Below are 14,044 nucleotides of genomic sequence, written 5' to 3' on the forward strand. Positions count from 1 at the left end.
TCCGGATCACACCGGTGACTCGGCTTCGGATAATACCTCCGATTTTTGAATTAAATTAAATTACAAAATGATTAATAAACTTCGGAAATTCATAACTTCTTCATACGAACTCCGTTTTCGACGTTCTTTATATCCACGGAAAGGTGAGACCACGCTCTACGACTTTCGTTTAGACTCCGTCGGCTAATTTTGACTTTATTTTTATTAATTATTTTTAATAGGCCGCGACAGAAACTTTCGTTATAAATTCATAACTTCTTCGTTTGACGTCCGTTCTCGCCTAACTTTTTATCGCTTCGATACCAACAATGAGATCTTCGATTCTCATTTAGATTGCTTCGGCTAAAAACCGCTCGATCTCAAATCGAGTATTTCAGGCCGTATACCGCTAAGCCGGAACTTCGATAAATCATAACTTCCTCATACGAAGTCAGATTTGGGCGTTCTATATATATTCGGAAACCTCGTTTCAACTACTACAACATTAACCAAAGATATTAAGTTTATTTTACACTTAAATTTTGACGCTTATTTTTATTCTTAATTAATCAAACCACATAATTAAGCAATTAAACACAAAACACAATAATACTCAAATAATACAATCTTATTATTTCAAAACAGGTTACAAAGGTTAACCTAGACTATTACATTGCTAAAAATGGCAAGCCCGGAAACACAGGCGTTACATAAATGGGAAGACATCACCATGGATTTTGTGATTAAACTGCCCAAGACGAAGAACGGACACGACATGATTTGGGTGGTCGTGGATCGTTTCACGAAGAGTGCGCACTTCATAGTGGCCAACGAGAAGTGGTCTATGGATAAGCTCGCAAATGCTTACGTGAAGGAAATTGTAAGACTTAACGGTGATCTTCTAACAATAGTATCAGATCGTGATAGTCGTTTCACGTTGAGGTTTTGGAGGAGTCTACAAGAGGAGTTGGGTACAAAGTTATGTTTGAGTACTGCTTACCAACCGCACACTGATGGTCAGAGCGAAAGAATGATTCAAACATTGGAAGATGTGCTAAGAGCATGTACCCTCGAGTTCCAAGGGAACTGGGACGAGCACTTACCTCTGGTAGAATTTTGCTACAACAATAGTTTTCACTCGAGCATCAAGATGGAACTGATGGGTTTTGAGCATTCTAACACTTCCTAAGTGTACATGCAACCCTAATAACCTTGGATCTATGTTTGTCTAATTCTCATGCAAAGTTGATTTCCAAGGTTATGATCCTATCTAGCATACATGGGGAACAATTTTAACTTAAATGAAAGATAGAACTACATACCTTGTTGTTGATTTTTGATCCTTGAAACCTTGTGAGCCTAGCACCCTAAGTGTGATGCCTACATTGCTTCACACAACACCAAATGCTATGGAGTAAACTTGGAGAGAAAGTATAACACTCTAAAAATCGGCTCTAGCCCTCAAGTATGCATGTCTAGCCGATTTTTGGGAGAAACATGAGCTTTATATAGTGTTGACACATTTAGGGTTACACCATGTAAACCCTAATTTGTCATGACTCTTCATTTCCATGACCCATGGGTTTGTAACTCCCATGGAGCATCCTATGGGTTTAACCCAACTTGATTATCCATGGAGCCTATTAGTCCACTATACAAGTTATGGATGATTTACACAATCAACCCATATATTTAATTAGTTATCTTTTGATCACTTAATTAATTCTAAATTAATTCTTGATCAAACTAATTAAATAATATTATTAATATATTAGAACTTATAATATATTAATAAACCACAAGTGTTATTTCTCTCATTTAGTCTATCCAATTGCATGGTGCCATGCAACCCAAATGGACCATGTCGGGTCGGGTCAATTACATACTAGAAATAGTTATGGAATTAGACACCTTATCCAACAGTCTCCCACTTGGATAAGTCTAATAACTATAACTGCAAGTATGAATTCAGGAACCGATCGAAAATCGTAGCTCTTTTCAAGGTTTCTCGAAATTGAGAAGATGATGGTACGCCATTTCAAATAAGGGATCATATAATCCTCTGTTCTTAGATATCAGCCGGACAAACACATGGAACATAGTCTTGCTTATTGTCCAGCAGTTTGTTTTCCGATTTCCGATTTGTTTGACATAGAACTTAATTGAACTCATCAACTTAGTTCTGACCGGGCCCGATACATAGGTCAAAACAAAATCATCGAGGGGCTCAGATATCAGCTTCTAATCCAAGTAGGAATAGATAAACTTCGACTCATATGCTTGTTCTACTACTTGTTAAATTACACACAAACGCACATTTTGTAACATCGAGTTACCAATGCGTTTTCACACGATCAATGCATAACTAACTCATAGTTAACAAGTCATATCTCTGGGTTTGAAGACTTATATGATATTACCGTCTCGCAATCACTCAAAATAAATTCCATGAAGTGATACCAGCGAGCGTGGGTTGAATCCAATACTCAGAGTGTTGAGCACTCATGAGTGTTGAGGCCATGTCCAACACCTTAGACCTCTACAACCAACTCATGACAGTCTTAATTCATATCTACTCCCGACATATGACCGACTGTGGATAATTTGAATAATATGTAAAAACACAACATAAATATTCGGGAAGTCAAAACATGCAAAATAAATAATAGTAAACGATTAACAAAAGATAGCAACACTTTACTCATGAATAAACACAACTATTATTCATCATCAAATGTCAAATACATTTTACATATTTCAAAATCATCTAACTACTAAAACTTATATCATCCTTCAGCCCTATGCTCCTAGCATGCTGGAGATGCTTAACCCTACCCAGTCCTCTCATGAGGGGATCTGCTGGGTTCTCATCTGATGATACCCTCTTAGCCACGAGGAGTCCTTCTTCAATACGATGTCTGATGAAATGATATTTTCTGTCAATGTGTCTGGATCTCCCATGATCCCCTGGTTCCTTTGCTAAGGCAACTGCACTTTCACTATCACATAAAATCTCTATGGGCTTCGATATAGCTGGTACAACTCCAAGGTCTCCAATGAAGTTCTTTAGCCATATAGCCTATTTTGCCGCCTTGCTTGCTGCTATATACTCTGATTCGCAAGTTGAATCAGCCACTGTCTCCTCCTTGGAACTTTTCCAAGAGATTGCTCCTCCATTTAAGGTAAAGACCCAGCCGGACTGAGAGCGGAAATTACCCCTATCAGTCTGGAAGCTAGCATCACTATACCCTACAACTTTCAAGTCATCACTCACACCAAGGGTAAGGACCCAGTCCTTAGTCCTCCGCAGGTACTTAAGAATGTTCTTTACCGCTGTCCAGTGAGCCTTACCAGGGTTCCCCTAATACCTGCTAACCATGCTTAACGCAAAGGCTACATCAGGACGAGTACAGGTCATAACATACATGATTGAGCCTACTGCCGAAGCATAAGGTACACGACTCATTTCAGCTATCTCTACCTCAGTACTCGGGCTCTGAGTCTTACTTAGTCTAGTGTTACTCTGGATGGGTAACTCTCCTTTCTTGGAATCTTGCATGCCGAATCTCTTCAGCACCTTATCCAAGTATGTACTCTGGCTAAGTCCAATTAGTCTTTTACTCCGGTCTCTCAAGATCCTTATTCCTAGAATATAGGCAGCCTCTCCAAGGTCCTTCATAGCGAAACACTTCCCAAGACAGGACTTAACTTCCTGTAGAGTTGGGATGTCACTTCCTATGAGTAGTATGTCATCCACATACAGTACCAAAAAACTAACTATACTCCCACTAGCCTTGACATATACACAAGATTCATCTTCACTTCTCGAAAAGCCAAACTCTTTGACTTTCTCATCAAAGCAAAGATTCCATCTGCGAGGTGCTTGCTTTAGTCCATAAATAGATTTCTCAAGCTTACACACTCTATTAGGGTACTCTGTGCTGACAAAACCCTCTGGCTGATTCATGTAAACATCCTCAGCCAACTTTCCATTAAGGAAAGCGGTTTTGACATTCATTTGCCATATTTCATAGTCATGAAATGCAGCTATGGCTAACAATACCCTAATAGACTTATTCTTGGCTACTGGTGAAAAGGTCTTATCATAATCAACTCCTGGAGTTTGAGAAAAGCCCTTTGCAACCAGTCGTGCCTTATAGGTGTGTACATTACCATCCATGTCGGTCTTCTTCTTGAAGATCCATTTGCACCCAACTGTCTTACGACCTGGTACATTGTCAACCAAGTCCCAGACCTGATTTTCATACATGGACTGTATCTCGCTATCCATTGCCTCTTTCCATTTAGCAGACTCGGGGCCTGCCATGGCTTCCGCAGTAATATGGAATCCATAGTAATGCTCAGGTACATTCCTAACCCATATGGAATGCCTCAGAGGTACAACAGGAGTTTCCTCCTCAAGTTGGCTGCTAGGGTTTGAGGTTCCTTCACCACTTGACTCTTGAAGTTCTTCAAGGTCAATTAGCCTCCCACTGTTTCCTTGGCTTATGAACTCTCTCTCTCTCGAAAGACAGCCCTCCTTGCTACAAATACCACATTCTCACTAGGTCTGTAGAAGAGGTAACCAAAGTATTTTTATGGGTAGCCAATGAAAATACACCTCTCACTTCGAGGTTCGAGCTTGTCATGAGTCTCGCGTCTCACGAAAGCCTCGCAACCCCAAACCTTGATGTGGGCTAGACTAGGAACTTTTCTAGTTCACATCTCGTGAGGTGTTTTGGCAACCTTCTTTGTAGGAACCAGATTAAGTATATGGGTGGCAGTCTATAAGGCATACCCCCAAAATGAGATTGGTAGTGAAGCTCGACTCATCATGGAACGAACCATATCCAACAAGGTTCGATTATGCCTCTCAGCCACACCATTCAGCTGCGGTGTCCTGGGAGGTGTCAATTGTAAGACAATCCCACATTCCCAAAGATAGTCGAGGAACTCGGTACTAAGATACTCACCACCACGATCGGATCGAAGCATCTTAGTGTTCCTGCCCAATTGATTCTCAACTTCCTGTTTAAACTCTTTAAACCTTTCAAAAGTCTCTGACTTATGCTTGATTAAGTAGACATATCCATATCTACTGCAATCATCAGTAAAAGTCTCATAATAACGATTAGCATCTCTTGTGGCATGTTTGAAGGTTCCACACACATCCGTGTGTACAAGATCCAACAAACCTTCACCCCTAGCACAAGAACCTGTGAAGGGTGACTTTTTCATTTTCCAAGTAAGCATGATTCACAACTATCATCTGACTTTAGGTCAAATGATTCCAAGACTCCATCCTTTTGGAGTTGGCCTATGCATTTCTTGCTTATATGTCCAAGACGACAATGCCATAATGATGTTTTATCCAAGTTTATATCATTAGTAGAATCAATACACAACACATTATTTCCTAAATTATCTACAACAGACACAGCTTCATACACACCATCACAAGGTAATGCTTTAAAATAAAACACATTATTAAAGAAAGCATTTATTCCACCAATTTCATTATCAAAGGAAAAGGTAAAACCTTGTTTATACAAAGCATGAAAGGAAATAACATTTCTTGCCATTTCTGGCGAATAACAACATTTATTCAAATCTAAAGTAAATCCACTACTAAGCAACAAAGTATAAACTCCAATCTTGGTGACAGGTGAAACTTTCCTATTCCCCATGATCAAGTTTATCTTTCCATGCTCGACATTCTCACTTCTTCTTAGTCCCTGTAATTCAGAACAAATATGAATACAGCAACCGGTATCAAGAACCCAAGAGTTAGAATAGAGTGAATTATTAGATGATATAGTGTAAATACCTGCATGGTTGGGTTTCATTTTCCCACACTTCAAATCTTGCTGGTACTTTGGGCAGTTTCGCTTCCAGTGCGACTTTTCATGGCAATAGAAGCATTCACCCTCTTTGGGATCAGAAGAAGGTGTAACGAAACCTTTCTTGGTTCCGCTAGAAGAGGAGCCATCAAGGGTCTTCCCCTTGGTACCCTTCGAGGGGTTCTTCCTCCACTTCCCTTTCCCTTTCCTGATTGCCAGGACAGTTGAGGAGTTTGGAGTAGGAGTAGGAGTGGTCACAACCGACTTACCTTTAAGACCTGATTATGCGGTCTTTAGGAGTCCCTGAAGTTTGCTAAGTGTAACTTCCTCCTTATTCATGTGGTATGTCATGCGGAATTGATCATAACATGAAGGTAAGTTGTGCAAAATAATATCTATTGCCAACTCCTCAGGGAAGTTCACATTCAACATCATCAATCGATCCACATACCTTTGCATTTTCTGCATGTGGCTTGTGATGGGCTCACCATCTTTCATTCGGGTTGTGATCATAGAGGAGATGATTTCGTATCGCTCTTGACGAGCACTCTGATGGTAGCGGTCCATCAAATCCTCGTGCATCTCAAAAGGATAGTAATCCTCATAGGACTTTTGGAGCCCGGCTGACATGGTGGCCATCATGATGCATGTCACTTTTGTAGCATCTCTTTCATGAACCTCATATTCAGCAAGCTCCTCAGGAGTAGAAGTTGGCTCAGGCACCTTAAGCTCCTTGTCAAGAACATATTCCTTGTTCTCGTAACGAGTGACCATCCTGATGTTTCTGATCCAGTCAGTAAAGTTGGATCCATCAAAGATGACTCTCCCACAAAGGTTCATGAGAGAGAAGGAGCCAGTAGGGTTTGAGCAAGGAGTAGCATTGTTGGAAGACATCTGAAAAGAAGAAAATAACTTTAGTTTAGATATAGGGATAGTCCTTAATAAAACACCCAAATGTAATATTAAGGCTAGGATCCAATCAAAATATTATATAACCTAGAAGAGGGATGTCGTAATCAAAGTTATAACATATTTGAAAGGTAGGTGAATGACGATTCACCAATTTTTCCACCATGAAAACGAAATATAAATTATTAGGTTTTATTTGGTTTTTAGAAATTCCTAGATTCTTTTAGATTCATTGAACTTTTCAATGGCATGTTTCAATCTCGAGTGTGCCCTTCATGTTTTGTGACTGGGATACCGAGGATCACAAAACAAGGTGTGAAGTAACCATGCAAATTACTTGGTACCCTTAATGTTTTTCACTTAATCGTTGTGTTGGTAAACCACATGCGCTCCTTCCGACCTCATGAAAAACCTTAAGTCACCCTTTGCCTCCCTTGTTAAGTCCAAGTTAGTGTGTCGGTAAACCACACACGCTCCACCAACGACTTAAACAAGGTGAAAAGTGTAATTTCATGGATTAGCACCTTATTCACATTTTTCCTAAAGTAACTAAGATTGGGAATTTATAAAATATTTAGTTACTTTATAATAATCATTATACTTTTAATGAGATTTTTTAAGTCATTGTCCTACCCGTTCAGCTAACGACCCTCCACCAGTCAAGCAAGCGGTGGGTGAGAGTGGACACCCATTAAGTTGCCATTTTATAGGTAACAACCTTATACCCACCTTATAGATTGGCTTCGTGAATGAGGCGTATTAGCGGTAAGACGACTTTGATCTTATACATACACACACACACACACACATATATATATATATATATATATATATATATATATATATATATATATATATCTATATTTTTAACTTATAATATTATAAGTATAAGGGTTGAATTTTAACTTTTAAAATTCTAAGGGTTGGAACTAAAGTTTTAATGACTTTACTTGTTCCAAAACTTGAGGGCAAGTTTTGTAAACATTGAAAACTTTTCATTTCTCATAAATTATGAATTTAATTGATTATTAAAATTGAAGACACTTCATTTTTATAACTCTTGTGTTCTTTTAATGGTTTTAATTCATGTGTGACTCTTGGTTTTCCATAACTTGAGGACAAGTTATGGACTCCATTAAAACACATTATGAATATCCATATCAAGGTTACAAGTAATTCCTATGATCATCTAAATTTATAAGATCAAGAACATGAATATCCATATCAAGGTTTCAAGACCATATGAACACATATAATCATGAAAAATTGATATTAGCCATTGTAAATGGATTAGAACAAACATTACACCATCTAAAACAAGTTTAATAACACCAAAACAGTTTAGGGTAATGTTTCTAGTCCATTTCCAGCAGCAAAAGTCGAAAATCTACATTCCGAGGCTCCTACTCGTCGAGTGCACGAACCTACTCGGCGAGTAGGATGAAGATACACATGAACTCGGCGAGTCCCCCCATGGACTCGGCGAGTTCATCCGGAAGATTGCACAAAATCGACTTTTTCAACAATTTTGCATCAAGTATCAAACAAACAAGCCTAGGCTCTGATACCACTGATGGGTTTTGAGCATTCTAACACTTCCTAAGTGTACATGCAACCCTAATAACCTTGGATCTATGTTTGTCTAATTCTCATGCAAAGTTGATTTCCAAGGTTATGATCCTTTCTAGCATACATGTGGAACAATTTTAACTTAAATGAAAGATAGAACTACATACCTTGTTGTTGATTTTTGATCCTTGAAACCTTGTGAGCCTAGCACCCCAAGTGTGATGCCTCAAATGCTTCACATAACACCAAATGCTATGGAGTAAACTTGGAGAGAAAGTATAACACTTTAAAAATCGGCTCTAGCCCTCAAGTATGCATGTCTAGTCGATTTTTGGGAGAAACATGAACTTTATATAGTGTTGACACATTTAGGGTTACACCATGTAAACCCTAATGTGTCATGACTCTTCATTTCCATGACCCATGGGTTTGTAACTCCCATGGAGCCTCTATGGAGCATCCTATGGGTTTAACCCAACTTGATTATCCATGGAGCCTCTTAGCCCACTATACAAGTTATGGATGATTTACATAATCAACCCATATATTTAATTAGTTATCTTTTGATCACTTAATTAATTCTTGATCAAACTAATTAAATAATATTATTAATATATTATAACTTATAATATATTAATAAACCACAAGTGTTATTTCTCTCATTTAGTCTATCCAATTGCATGGTGCCATGCAACCCAAATGGACCATGCCGGGTCGGGTCAAGTACATACCAGAAATAGTTATGGACTTAGACACCTTATCCAATAGGAACCCTACCAAGTTTTGTATGGACATAAGTGTCGTATGCCATCTTGTTGGCTTGAAGTCGGAGAGAAGCATTTTATGTGCCCCAAGATAGTCCATGAGACTGCAGAGAAACTAAAGGTGATTAGGGAAAGGATGTTAGCAGCTCAAGATCATCAAAAGAGTTATGCTGATAAGAAAAGATGACCGATGACCTTCATAGTTGGGGATTCAGTTTTGCGTAAAGTCTCACCGTGGAAGGGACTTATAAGATTTGGGAAACGAGGAAAGCTAAGTCCAAGGTTTATTGGACCGTTCAAAGTTCTTCAGAAGATTGGGAACCAAGCTTACAAGCTGGAATTTCCCGAAGAACTAGATGGTATTCATAACACCTTCCATGTGTGTTATTTGAGGAAATTCATGGGGGAAGTTCTCAACATAATCCCAATCTCATAATTAAGAATGGGTGAGTGTTGGGTCAAAATATGGTTTATACTTTGCTTTTCTAGGAAAATATATTTTTATGTAATGTTTTATGTGTTTGCGGTTTGTGTGTACGGCTGTACACGTGTGTATGGCCGCACACCCTGTGTATGGCCGTACACAGGGTGTGCGGCTGTACACATGTGTATGGCTGGAGGTCCATATAAATAGAGGAGTGCATGTGGGAGTGAACGGTTAAGAAAGAGGCTAGAAGAGAGAGAAAGTTAGAGAGAAGAAGTGTGTGTGAGAGAGAATCTATTGTAAGGAGCATCATTCATATTGAATACATCATTAGATTCATCTTCTTCTTCTTCTCATTCTCTTCTATTTTGATCTGACATAATCCAATTGATTGGGATTCCGCACCATCAATTGGATCTGATTGATACACAAACAATTTTGGGGATTTACAAATGGTATCAGAGCAAGGTTGTATCAGTCAATTTTGTCAGATCTGGAGCTTATTTGATCTTATTTTGAAAAGATAATTGCGTTTTTGGATAGATCTCGCAAAAATAAGGGGGGTTTCTTCTTTGCATTTTTCGTAAAAACGAGTTTTTGAACGCGTTTTGGAGCAAAAAAGGGTGAAAAACGTCGATTTTTCGCGAATCTGTTGAAGGTGTGCGGCCAGGGAGTGTGTGGCTCAGCAGCCTCGGTGCGGGCTCAGTGTGCGGCCAGGGTCCGAAGTTCGCGTCGTGTACATTTTAAAAAAATAAAAGATTCAATCTTGGGAACTCTAAGTCATATAACACGCATCTTACCAGTTGAACTACTAAGCCACATGTTAATCACCTTTCAATTTCAGATTATATAGTCTTCGCAAGTGTCCAGCGTACACTTAAAAATAAAAAGAAACGATTTTGCGACTGACAGGAATCGAACCTACAACCTTTGGTTCATCAGTCAGCGCCTTAACCAACTCGTCTAGGAGGCTCTTTGGGTCATTGTTCCGAAATTTGAAATATAACTCGTCCTTTTCGAACCTAATTTCGCATTTTTGACAAAATCAGCCCAAAAATCAATTCCTTTTATTTTTAAATTCCATTTTCAACCTAAAATTTTAGTTTTTAAATTTGAACTTTTACTTTTGATTTTTTACTTAAAATTTTGACTTTGACTTTTAAAAGTTGACCTTTGACTTTAAATTTTGACTTTCTCGTTTGACTTATAATTTTTCAAATTTGGCTTTTCGGTTTGACTTTTAAGTTTGACTTTTGAGTTTGACTTTTTAAATTTGACTTTTAAGGTTGACTTTCTCGGTTTTTAAGTCAAAGGGCAATTATATATATATATATATATATATATATATATATATATATATATATATATATATTAAAAAAAATGAGTTCCATATCAATTCCGATAAATGAAGTTTCATGTACTCCATCTTGTAAAGCTACGATTAAATTTCTTCGCGAAAAAATTGATTTATTAAAAAGAGAAAATGAGGACCTCAAATACGAAGACTCTACTCTTAGGAAAGGACAGAAACCGTTAAAAGCTCAATTAGAAACTAAAATCAAGGATTTCTAGAAATTACAAGAAGATTACAGCAACAAGTGTGAAAATTATGATCACATTAAGAAAAAACTTGATGCTGTAACTGCAGAACTTGACGCTTTGAAAATAAAGTGTGGAAAAGATGTTAGTTTTAAAAATTACACTACGTCAAGTAAGACAGTCGAGTCCTTATATGAAACCCAATTAAAATTCAAAGAAAATGAAAACAAGGGTCTAGGGTAGGATAGTGTTCCTGCACCTTTCAATCATAACTACACATCCATCCGTATGACACAGGACGAAATTGACAGGGAGGCACATCTTCGATATGGCAAACCAGCTGGATTTGTGTCAGGAGGTATTCAAGTTGAAGATACTAATGCTTCTACTTTATGTGCAGGTAAAGTAGCAGAGGATGAGAACAAGGAGAACACCATTGAACAAACCAACATCTCCTTGAACTCTGAATTTGTTGCTTCGAACTCAACTGCTTCTGATAAACCTGCCATTGAGAAATACAGGGCACCAATTCCAACGCAACAAAGTTCTTGTTACAAGTGTGCATGTGGGAACAACAAGAGACAAGGCATGGACACGCCACCAGGGGCAGGAAGAAACAACTCCACAGTGAAGAAAAAGACATGTTTTCACTGTGGAACACCTGGACACATTGCCAGAAATTGTCCAAATCGCGCATACGTTCCCTACTACGCACATGGCTGGCAGAAAACACCAAGAGGGAGATACTCCAAAAGAAACCCCTCAAGGCCACATTCAGAAAATAGTGACTGGAATGCCACGAAGGCCAAAAATCAACCCCACAAGGCCAAGAAATCAACTTTCAAGGTCAAGAAGGGAATGTCGGCCAAGAAGCCAAATCCAAGAGATGCTCCCGTGAAGCCAAAATCAAAGTCATCTCGACGATTGGCTTCAAGTTCAAAATCAAGTGCCGAGGCACCCATTTGCTCAAAAAAGAAATGGGTTAAACCCAACTACAAATGGGTACCGAAGGTGCAATCTCCCAAATCATCTAATGCTTCTAATATTTCTACATTTTCTGTTTGTGATAAATAGGATATGTCATGGGAGAGAGTACCGTTCAAGGATGAAAAAGGTCGACCTAGTTTCAAAATGGACTGGGTTCCAAAGACCAACTGATCTCGCTCTGTGTCGGAGCAGCTATGGAGGCATATCATCAGACATCAGTTTGTTGGTAGTGGCTGTTCCTGGCACTTGATAGGGGACATCTCTCAACTGTACAACATTCAGACATTTGTTTGAGAGTATGTGTCATTTGCGGGAAGGGAAGAAAGGAAGTGATCACTCACGGGGTTTGTGCTTAACAAAGTGAAAAAATTTTGGATTTGTTCTGAGAGTGTGTGTGCTATTCTCAGACCTTCTGAATGCAAATTCAATCGGTGACTTACGGTTTGAGTTTTCTTCTCTATACTCCTGAGTTTTTCTTAAGCTGATTTGCTTTAAAGACTAATTTTTGTTTTAGGATAGTTTAAATTTGCGCATTTACTTTCGTTTCTCTCCTATGCACAAATTTAGGGGAGAAATAAAAACAAAACAAAAATTAGAAATTTTTTAAAAAAAATCAAAAAATCAAAAAAATATAATATGTTGGTTATGGAATGTGCTTGAGGGAGATGTTTTGGGAAGTGATATTATCAAGTGATAACGGGCAATCTGAGTCTGCATAACGTACCCAAAGTTGAAGGGTATATGCTCTGGTTTGATGCGTCGGTAGGCACGAAAGATTCTAAATGGACATGACTAGGCAGAGTTGAACTTAAGAAATCAAATGACTTGACAAATCTTGACCTAGTTAGATCTGTTTAGCCTGACAATATGACGCTTGGATAAGGTTGAGCAGAGAGATATATATGGGAATCTACTCATCATATTAAATGAACCCGTATCTGGAACCGTGGTTTAACTTTTCCTCCATGTGCGGATTCTGTCCTTAATTCCGGTATTGATGGGGCAACTGGTAAATTCCAATAAATTAGGTCTGTAGAAAATCATTTTCTTTCTTTCTGTCTGTTAGTCATATGTTACCTCCTCTGCGTGATTGGAAGAGATCCGACCTGGACTGTAACATATGCAACTCTATTTCTCTGCATATTATACATACATATATAGATATACATATATATATATATATATATATATATATATATATATGAAACTCCTCTTATCTGTTTGCCATATGTTGTCTCCTTTGCGTCACTAACAATCCGACCTGGTACACAGCATATGCACTATAAGTGATGATACTCTGAATCTATCTTCTCCCCTAATGACGGTCTGCTCATCCGATGTAAGGAGTACTCTGGAAGTCCTTGATTACTGGGGCATATCTGGAAGCGGGAAACATGTTCCAGTACAATTAAAATTGAACACTTAAAGATTGTCTATAGATCTCGCTACTCAATTTAGGTGGACAACAATATCCCTGGTCGTCGTCAGTTGAATGGTCCTTAAGATATAGTATCTAGAAACTTAGGATCAGATATAATTTCTAGGAACTTAGGATCACATTGTCTTGTCACTTATAGTATGTCCTAATTTTGTCACAATTTTTCGTGTTTAAGTGGACAACAATACCGGCGATCGACCAGACAAAGACGTGAAGATGGAAGGTACCGACAAGCGGATAAAGGCTGTCTAAAAACTTTGATCCCAAATCATTCTTAAAGTTAGATATCATTTTATTTTTGTTAAATTTGTTCATAGTTTTCCTCTATGCACAAATTTTAGGAGGAGAATTAAAAATAATTCAAAAATCAAACAAAAATCAGAAAATTCAAAAATTCAAAAATAGTGTTATATCTTGTTCAGAAAATCCAAAAAATATTTTTGTTTTTGTTTTTATTTTTCCAGAAAATATCAAAAATCCAAAAATACTTTTTTGTGTGCTAATTTTTCTTTTAGTTTTGTTTTGTCTTGAAGAGTGATTTCAGGCATAGATGAGACTCGTAGAGACTGTATTGAAGATCTTCTAAGACAAGGCT

Source organism: Lactuca serriola, chromosome 3 (assembly GCF_051521515.1).
Source record: "Lactuca serriola cultivar US96UC23 chromosome 3, Lser_US96UC23_V15, whole genome shotgun sequence".
In the NCBI taxonomy this organism is placed as follows: Eukaryota; Viridiplantae; Streptophyta; class Magnoliopsida; order Asterales; family Asteraceae; genus Lactuca; species Lactuca serriola.